This window comes from Cherax quadricarinatus, chromosome 10 (genome assembly GCF_038502225.1).
Source record: "Cherax quadricarinatus isolate ZL_2023a chromosome 10, ASM3850222v1, whole genome shotgun sequence".
Taxonomy (NCBI): Eukaryota; Metazoa; Arthropoda; class Malacostraca; order Decapoda; family Parastacidae; genus Cherax; species Cherax quadricarinatus.
The window spans coordinates 8,187,171-8,198,306 of NC_091301.1; positions in this window are offsets into that span (position 1 = coordinate 8,187,171).

The window sequence follows — 11,136 nt, forward strand, 5'->3', positions numbered from 1 at the left end:
GGGTACAGATGGTTCATCTGGGAGAGAATGGATGGGACAGGAGCTTACCTCCATCCTCTCCTCTCCCATAAACACACACACACACACACACACACACACACACACACACACACACACACACACACACACACACACACACACACACACACACACACACACACACACACACACACACACACACACACACACACACAATCCCACAACAGCCTCCCTATATAACTGTTAAACGGCCCTCCAGCACCACAATGGTTACCATGACAATCCTGCGACATCTTTTTCTTAATAAGCACATCAACGGTGTGATTGGTGCAGTCCCGCAGTGCTGTTCCCTATGGCAACAACCTCAGTGTCACCAAAGAACTCACTGAATGACCCTTTGAAATGTTTTCCTGTTCTCACTCGTCTAATAGCCACATATTTCCGTTCTCACTCGTCTAATAGCCACATATTCCTGTTCTCACTCGTCTAATAGCCACATATTATTCCCAGTGACTCAATCACACACATTTGATCATACCCAAAACAATATACTGACAATAATTTAGTTATTTTATGTTAGGTAAAAGGAAACAAATGCAACTAATGTGACATTTTGTGGCAACGTTTCGCTCTCCAGGAGCTTTGTTAAGCAATACATGAACACAGAGAGTATATATAGGTTTAGAGTGAGGTGTAATACTAGTGGTGGTAGTAGTAATACCATACCACATTAGTTGTACTTATGCCCTTTTACCTAACATATTGTCGGTAATTCTACCAACATTAATTAGTTTTTTTAGCAGAGTGATCTGGTTGCCAGTGGAGGTGGAATGAAGGTGTTATGGAGCGACTCCTCCACCTGGACTAGATAATTTGCTGTGGGTTCTAACCGCCGTCTACCATCCATTGTGTCCCAGTAGGGAGTTTTCAACCAAATCACATCAGAAGAAGGGCATCGGTCTGCCCTCCCTTCCTCTCTATCTTCACCAACTTAACTATCCTCATTTCCCTTCAGTAACGTATTGTAGATATTGGTCTCTCCTTCACACACACACACACACACACACACACACACACACACACACACACACACACACACACACACTCGTGGAGGAGTCACGCGGTTTGAGCTCGTGTTTTGGTGGTAATTTCTGACTGTGCCATAAGGAATAGAGTGTGGGATATAGGCGTGTGCACGCATAAGAGTGCATATAATCACTTAAGCCCCGAAAAAAGGAAATATAAGTGATCACAGAAAATAAAAAAAAGGAAATGTTAGCTGAGTGTTTAGTGAGGGCCGTTGGAAGGGTGAACGGTTGTGTCAGGCCTAAATAGTGTTGCCATAATAACGCAGTGGGGTATTTTGAAGAATAAGTGCGACTCAAGACCAGGGAGATAAGAGATATGTATAGATGTGTCAGTAAATACAGTGAGTGAGTGAAAAAAATTAGAAGAGCTAGAGACTATAGTGCATACAGGAAGTTAGTGGAATAATTACCGATAAGCATCAAACATCAACTTCTGGGACAGGACAGACCTGCAACGTTACTCCACTGCCAGCCGCAAGTAATATTCACCTAGTTTGAGTTGCATGGGGTCAATAGTACCTGTCTCTAGCTGGAATTGGGGGTCACTCTCCTCGAGCTATCAGAATTAGAATAAGCAGCATTTACTGGCATTTAATAGAATTTAGAGGTAGCGGCATATAGGCAAAGCCTAGTGTATTTATTTTTGAACGTAATTTTAAACGCATAAGACAGTACAGTGGGAACCAAGAGATCGGGTACATATACAATACATATGTAGTACATACGTGGGAAATAAGAACTGTTTACATAAACATGTGCACACACTAGGTGAGGACAGCTCTGCTGTTAGGCACTTGAATAGCTGTAGCACACACACACACACACACACACATGCACACACACACACACACACACATATGCACACACACACACACACACATATGCACACACACACACACACACACACACACATATGCACACACACACACACACACACACACACACACACACACACACACACACACACACACACACACACACACACACATACAGACACACATACACACATATAGACACACACACACACATATACAGGATTTTACACCTTCCTGTGAAGTGACCCTATAACCCTTCCTTTCCCCCCCATCTCTCTCCCTCTCCTCTCCTCTCTCTTCCTCTCTCTCTCTCTCTCTCTCTCTCTCTCTCTCTCTCTCTCTCTCTCTCTCTCTCTCTCTCTCTCTCTCTCTCTCTCTCTCTCTCTCTCTCTCTCTCTCTTTCTCTCTCCCCCTTTCTCTCATCCTCTCTCTCTCCCTTTCCCTCTCTCTCTTCCTCTCTTACTCTCTCTCTTCCTCTTCTTTTATCTCTCTCTCTCTTCCCTTGTCACTCCCCCCTCTCTCTTACCTTTTCCCTCTCTCTCACTTTCTCCCCCTTTTTCCCTTCTTTTCCCCTCCTCCTAGGCTCCCCTTCTCTCTCTCCCTATCTCTCACTCTCTCCCACTTTTTCTTTTTCTCTTTCTCTCTCTCTTTCACTAAAAAAAAAAAAAAAAAAAAAAAAAAAAAAAAAAAAAAAAAAAAAAAAAAAAAAAAAAAAAAAAAAAAAAAAAAAAAAAAAAAATTGGTTGGGACTCGCAGGAATCAGGGATCAGATGACAATGGTACTGGTAGAGAGGAATGGATGGAGGAACAGTGGAAAAGGATAGAACAAGAATGGGAGAGAAAATTAGGAGAGCTTTCTGAAAAAATGGAGAAAGAGCTCTCTGTGAAATGGGAAAAGAGGTTGGAGAAGGAGACGAAGAATTGGGAGGCACAAGTCGAAACTGCAGTAGCCAGGGTAAAGGTCCAAGAATTTGAGGAAAACAGGCTGAAGCAAGTCTCAGGGGTAGTGACCAGAGAAGACACACCATACGAAGATGAGAGGCTGAACAGGAAGGAAGGAGATATGAATTATGCTAAGGTCATATCAGCCTGCAAAGAAGGGCCAGGGAGTGGAAGGGAAGAGCAGATGGGTGCAGATGGAGAGGGAGATAGGTCGAATGCTGAGGCACAACCATGCTATCAAGAGCCACTGGAAAAATCAAGGGAGAAAATGACCACATACAGACAGGAACCAGAGTCACAGAGGGAGAGGCAATGGGAGAAGGAAAGGGCAAAATCAGTGATTATCCATGGGCTTCGGGAGAGAGAGGAAAGGACACACACTGAAAGACGGCAGGAAGAAAGAAAGGAGATTGAGAAAATCATCACGGAAATAGGGGGAGAAGACATGGATGAGATTGTAAATTTTCAGAGAATAGGGGGGTACTTGAAGGGAAGAAACCGACTGATCAAGCTGATTCTCAGGACAGAAACAGTGCGGAACAGGATCCTCTAAGAGAAACCACGGTTGAAAAGCTTGGAAGAGTACAAGAAGGTGTTCCTAGACAGAGACAGAACACAAACAGAGAGACGGCAGCTGAGGGAGAGGACAAAAAAGCGAAAGGAGCTAGGAAAGGAGACAAGGATGGAACCAGCAGAGGTCAGTCAGAGCAGAACAGAGCAGCAAGGGGAAGCACACACACAACTATCCTCAGAACCCCACAACCTATCACACCATCCCAACACACAATACAATCCATACCCACAGCTTCCACCCAACACCGAGCTATAGAATCCCACAGTATGCTACCAGGTACCCCACCCCCACAGGCCCCCCAAACCACAGTGTTGGAAAGGAAACTGAAGGTATGGTACACAAACGCTGATGGAATAACAAACAAGTGGGAGGAGTGGCATGAAAGAGTCAAAGAGGCATCACCAGACATCATAGCTCTCACAGAAACCAAGCTTACAGGTATGATAACAGATGCCATCTTTCCAACGGGATACCAGATCCTGAGAAAAGACAGAAGGAACAGGGGGGGTGGAGGAGTGACATTGCTGATCAAACACCGATGGAATTTCGATGAGCTGGAGAGAGGAGACAGCGGAGAAGAAAGTGATTACATAGCAGGAACACTTCACTCTGGTGGTCCCAAGGTGATAATTGCAGTAATGTATAACCCACCACAGAACAGCAGGAGGCCAAGGCAAGAGTATGACGAGAGCAATAGAGCGATGGTTGACACACTGGCTGCAGTGGCGAGAAGAGCTCGTGCATGCAGGGCAAAGCTCCTGATCATGGGCGACTTTAACCACAAGGAGATCAAATGGGAGAACTTGGAGCCACATGGGGGCCAAGATACATGGAGGGCTAAAATGATGGAGGTGGTACTGGAAAACTTCATGTACCAATACGTAAGGGACACTACAAGAGAGAGAGGAGAGGATGAACCAGCAAGACTGGACTTAGTATTCACCTTGAGTAGTGCAGATATTGAGGACATCACATATGAAAGACCCCTTGGGGCCAGCGATCATGTGGTTTTGAGCTTCGAATACACAGTAGAGCTACAAGTGGAGGGGGAAGCAGGAAGGCCAGGACAAATGAAACCAAACTACAGGAAAGGGGACTACACAGGAATGAGGAACTTCCTGAATGAGGTTCAGTGGGACAGAGAACTGGCAGGGAAGCCAGTTAATGAGATGATGAAATATGTAGCAACAATGTGCAAGGAGGCTGAGGAGAGGTTTGTACCCAAGGGTAACAGGAATAATGGACAAGCCAGGATGAGCCCTTGGTTCACCCAAAGATGCAAGGAGGCAAAAACCAAGTGTGCTAGGGAATGGAAGAAATGTAGAAGGCAAAGGACCAGGAGAATAAGGAGAGCAGTCGTAGAGCCAGAAACGAATATGCACAGATAAGAAGGGAGGCCCAAAGTCAATATGAAAATGACATAGCAGTGAAAGCCAAATCTGACCAAAAACTGTTGTACAGCCACATCAGGAGGAAAACAACAGTCAAGGACCAGGTAATCAGGCTAAGGAAGGAAGGAGGAAAGACAACAAGAAATGACCATGAAGTATGTGAGGAACTCAACAAGAGATTCAAAGAAGTGTTCACAGAGGAGACAGAAGGGGCTCCAGAAAGACAGAGAGGTGGGGTACACCACCATGTGCTGGACACAGTACACACAACCCAGGAAGAAGTGAAGAGGCTTCTGAGTGAGATAGATACCTCAAAGGCAATGGGGCCAGATAACATCTCTCCATGGGTCCTGAGAGAGGGAGCAGAGGTGCTATGTGTACCCCTAACAACAATATTCAATACATCTATCGAAACAGGGAGATTGCCTGAGGCATGGAAGACAGCAAATGTGGTCCCAATCTTTAAAAAAAGAGACAGACATGAACCACTAAACTACAGACCAGTGTCACTGACATGTATAGCATGCAAAATCATGGAAAAGATTGTCAGGAGAAGAATGGTGGAACATCTAGAAAGGAATGATCTCATCACCAGCAGACAACATGGTTTCAGAGACGGGAAATCCTGTGTCACAAACCTAATGGAGTTCTATGACATGGTGACAGCAGTAAGACAAGAGAGAGAGGGGTGGGTGGACTGCATTTTCTTGGACTGCAGAAGGCGTTTGACACAGTACCACACAAGAGATTAGTGCAAAAACTGGAGGACCAAGCAGGGATAACAGGGAAGGCACTGCAATGGATCAGGGAATACTTGTCAGGAAGACAGCAGCGAGTAATGGTACGTGGCGAGGTGTCAGAGTGGGCACCTGTGACCAGCGGGGTCCCACAGGGGTCAGTCCTAGGACCAGTGCTGTTTCTGGTATTTGTGAACGACATGACGGAAGGAATAAACTCCGAGGTGTCCCTGTTTGCAGATGACGTGAAGTTGATGAGAAGAGTTCAGTCGATCGAAGACCAGGCAGAACTACAAAGGGATCTGGATAGGATGCAGACCTGGTCCAGCAACTGGCTCCTGGAGTTCAATCCCACCAAGTGCAAAGTCATGAGGATTGGAGAAGGGCAAAGAAGACCGCAGACGGAGTACAGTCTAGGGGGCCAGAAACTACAAACATCACTCAAGGAAAAAGATCTTGGGGTGAGTATAACACCAGGCACATCTCCTGAAGCGCACATCAACCAAATAACTGCTGCAGCATATGGGCACCTGGCAAACCTCAGAACAGCATTCCGACATCTTAATAAGGAATCGTTCAGGACCCTGTACACTGTGTACGTTAGGCCCATATTGGAGTATGCGGCACCAGTTTGGAACCCACACCTAGCCAAGCATGTAAAGAAACTAGAGAAAGTGCAAAGGTTTGCAACAAGACTGGTCCCAGAGTTAAGAGGTATGTCCTATGAGGAGAGGTTAAGGGAAATCAACCTGACGACACTGGAGGACAGGAGAGATAGGGGGACATGATAACGACTTACAAAATACTAAGAGGAATTGACAAGGTGGACAAAGACAGGATGTTCCAGAGACTGGACACAGCAACACGGGGACACAGTTGGAAGCTGAAGACACAGATGAATCAAAGGGATGTTAGGAAGTATTTCTTCAGCCACAGAGTAGTCAGGAAGTGGAATAGTTTGGGAAGCGATGTAGTGGAGGCAGGATCCATACATAGCTTTAAGCAGAGGTACGATAAAGCTCATGGTTCAGGGAGAGTGACCTAGTAGCGACCAGTGAAGAGGCGGGGCCAGGAGCTTGGACTCGACCCCTGCAACCTCAACTAGGTGAGTACAACTAGGTGAGTACACACAACGTTCTGGCAAAGGTATGGCTAACTCAGTGATAACCTAGCATATTGTTACCTGACCTAACGAAATATACCCTGACCTGACCTAACCGTACTTGACGTGACCTGACCTAACCTTACTTGACGTGACCTGACCTAACCTTACTTGACATGACCTGACCTAACCTTACTTGACGTGACCTGACTTAACCTTACTTGACGTGACGCAACCTTACTTGACACTCCAAGACGAGAGTACTTCATTGGTTAGTGAGGTTGAAGGTACCACTGATTCCCCTGCTAATCAAGGTAAGACTATTTTAATAGTAGGCGATTCTTAGGTAAGATATATGGACTGTGCATTTTGTAACAGAGACAGAAAGATCAGACAGAGAGTGTGTCTTCCTGGAGCTGGTGTTGGTGACATAGTCAGCAGGTTGGATAATATTATGGCAGGTAATGGGAACAAGCCCATTATCTGTCTTAGTGCTGGGGGTAATGACATTGGGAAGGGCAGGAGAGAGGAGCTGCTGGATAAGTACAGGTCAGCCATAGAAGTAGTTAGGTCTAAGGGAGGGATCCCAGTCATATGTAGCATCTTGCCTAGAAAGGGAGTGGGCAATGAATGGATGTCTAGGGCAATTGGTATAAATTGCTGGCTAGACAGGTACTGCAATGAGCTTGCAATCCCATTCATTGATAACTGGGACCTATTCTTTGGCAAACGTGATATGTGTGCAAGGGATGGGGTTCATCTCTCTGAGGAAGGAGTGGTTGCATTAGCCAATTCAATTGAGAGGGTAATTGATGACTTGTCTAGGAATTTAAACTGATAGATTATAGAGGTATGGGTGTTTGTGGGAAACAATCAGGCTGCAGCATTAGGGTTAAAAACAACAGTTATTACCGGGATACCTCAGGGATATGTTTAAAAGACAATATTCAAAATAAAGTTGCTGGTAGTGGCAAATCAATTGATCAACAAACAAAGAGGGATAGTAGAGGGCAACGAGTGACTAGCTCCCTTAAGGTTTACTATACAAATAATAGGAGTCTAAGAAATAAGATAGATGAGCTAAGATTAATTACAAGTGTAGGTAATATAGATATTATTGGTATAATAGAGACCTGGTTCAACCTGAAAGATAGAGAAATGCCTTCTGAATGCAACATACAGGGTTATAAACTATTCCACACTGATAGGGTCAACAGGAAGGGTGGTGGTGTGGCGATGTATGTCAGAGAAAATTTAAATTGTTGTCTTAGACAGGATATAAGATTAGAAACATCGAACACAGAATCTGTTTGGCTACAGGTTCTCGAGGGACGTGACAAATTAATTTTGGGTGTGATTTATAGGCCACCAAACCTTGATAGGGAGGGCAGTAAGCTGTTATGGGACGAAATTCATAAGGCATCTAGATATGAAAATGTTGTGATAATGGGAGATTTTAACTTTAGACAAGCTGATTGGAACAATATGACAGGAAATCTTGAGTCTAGTGACTTTCTTGATACGGTTCAGGATTGCTTTTTAGAACAGGTTGTGACAGAACCAACTAGAGGAAACAATCTGCTTGACTTGGCTCTTGCCAACAAAGATTCACTAATTAATAATCTTGAGGTTAATGATGAGCTTGGGGAAAGTGATCACAAATCACTTAGTTTCAATATATCATGGAATTACCCAGATAACTGCAATCAAATCTCTGTCCCAGATTTTCGCTTGGCCGACTTCATGGGACTGAAAAATTACCTGGGTGGGCTAAATTGGGATGTCCTGACTATGAGTCAGGTAGGTGATCTTCGTTGCCAATATGACGTTTTTCAGAGCATAGTTCTAGCTGCCCAGACAACTTTTGTTCCAAGTAGGGAAATTAGATCTAACAAAAATGATCCCAAATGGATGAACAATAGATTAAAACATCTCACTGGTCTAAAGAGAGGCATATATAGGCGTATCAAAATAGGGGATGGGCAGTTAAGTAATCAATATATTCAATTAAAGAGAGAAATAAAGAAAGGAATAAGAAAAGCAAAAAGGGATTATGAGGCTAAGGTCGCAAGGGATTCTAAGACTAACCCAAAAGGGTTCTTTCAGGTATACAGAAGTAAGATTAGGGACAAGATTGGCCCACTTAAGAGTAACTCTGTTCAGATCACTGACAGTGATAGGGATATGTGTGAAATTCTAAATACCTACTTCCTCTCAGTTTTCACCCAGGAAAATACTAGCAATATTCCTGAAATAATAGATTACATAGAGCAGGATGATAATAAACTACGTACGATTGTGGTAACTAGTGACATGATCCTCAGACAAATAGAGAAACTAAAACCTAACAAATCCCCAGGTCCTGATGAACTGTTTGCAAGGGTGTTAAAGGAATGTAAAGAGGAACTTAGCATACCTTTAGCTAATTTTTTTAAAATATCACTACAAACTGGCATAGTGCCTGATAAGTGGAAAATGGCAAATGTAATACCTATTTACAAGGCAGGTGACAGGTCCTTGGCTTCGAACTATAAACCAATAAGCCTTACCTCCATAGTGGGAAAATTTATGGAATCAATAATTGCCGAAGCAATTCGTAGCCATCTTGGCAGACACAAATTGATTAATGAATCTCAACAAGGTTTTACAAAGGGGCGTTCTTGTCTCACGAATATACTAACTTTTTTCACTAGGGTGTTTGAGGAGGTAGATCATGGTAATGAATATGATATTGTGTATATGGACTTCAGTAAGGTTTTCGATAGAGCCCCACACCAGAGGCTATTGAGGAAACTTAAGGCACACGGAACAGGAGGAGAATTTTTTTCCTGGGTAGAGGCATGGCTGACAAATAGACAGCAGAGAGTTTGCATAAATGGGGAGAAATCAGAATGGGGGCACGTCACAAGCGGTGTTCCTCAGGGGTCAGTGTTGCGCCCGTTGTTGTTCACAATCTACATAACGACATAGATGAGGGAATAAATAGCGACATAAGCAAATTTGCTGATGACACCAAAATAGGCCGTCCAATTCATTCTAATGAGGACACTAGAGCACTCCAGGATGATTTGAATAGATTGATGCAGTGGTCGGAGAAGTGGCAGATGCAGTTTAATATTGACAAATGCAAAGTTCTAAATGTTGGACAGGTAAATAACCATGCCACATATAAACTAAATAATGTTGATCTTAATACTACTGATTGCGAAAAGGATTTAGGAGTTCTGGTTAGCAGTAACCTAAAACCAAGACAACAGTGCATTAGTGTTCGTAATAAAGCTAACAGAATTCTTGGCTTCATATCTAGAAGTATAAATAATAGAAGTCCTCAGGTTGTTCTTCAACTATATATCCTTGGTTAGGCCTCATTTAGATTATGCTGCTCAGTTCTGGTCACCGTATTACAGAATGGATATAAATGCTCTGGAAAACGTACAGAGGAGGATGACAAAGATGATCCCATGTATCAGAAATCTTCCCTATGAGGATAGACTGAGGGCCCTGAATCTGCACTCTCTCGAAAGGCGTAGAATTAGGGGGGATATGATCGAGGTATATAAATGGAAAACAGGAATAAAGGGGATGTAAATAGCGTGCTGAAAATTTCCAGCCAAGACAGGACTCGCAGCAATGGTTTCAAGATGGAAAAATTCAGATTCAGGAAGGATATAGGAAAGCACTGGTTTGGTAATAGAGTTGTGGATGAGTGGAACAAACTCCCGAGTACAGTTATTCAGGCTAAAACGTTGTGTAGTTTTAAAAATAGGTTAGATAAATACATGAGTGGGTGTGGGTGGGTGTGAGTTGGACCTGACTGGCTTGTGCTGCTGGGTCTGGTGCAGTGCTCCATCCTTGAGTGAAGATGACCAGACTGGGTGGGTCTTTGGGCTAATACGGGGGAAGGGGTCATTGGTCTAATCCGGGGGGGACATGGGCCTGCTCCGCATGGGCCAGTAGGCCTGTGTCAGTGTTCCTTCTTTCTTATGTTCTTATGTACTTGACCTGACCTGATCTAACCTTACTTGACATGACCTGACCTAACCTTACTTGACGTGTCCTAACCTTACCAAACATACCATGACCTGACCTGACCTTATATACTCTAAAGTAACCTCACTGTAAATAAAACATTCTAATTATCCGGTTTTACTAAGCTAGCAATAACCCACCCCCTCCATCCCCATTTAAAGACGTAACAGATGACGTTTACGCGACATGAGGAAACGCACTGCGTCGCCGGCGACGTCACACACACAAGCGGACCTGTAACGCCCTGCCAGTCACCAAGGGACACATACCGCTGAGTCCTGAGCACAAACGCCCCTGACTGGCTGATCTCACTCCCAACTGCAGGGGTCGAGTCACTGCTGGTTGTTACTAGGACTACTCTCTCTCTCTCTCTCTCTATCTATCTCTGCTCCATGAACTTTATCGCCGAATTATATTAAGTTTTCTCTGTGTTTTATCTATTCTTTGTTTTAATCTCATTGCTCATGCTGTCGATTGCT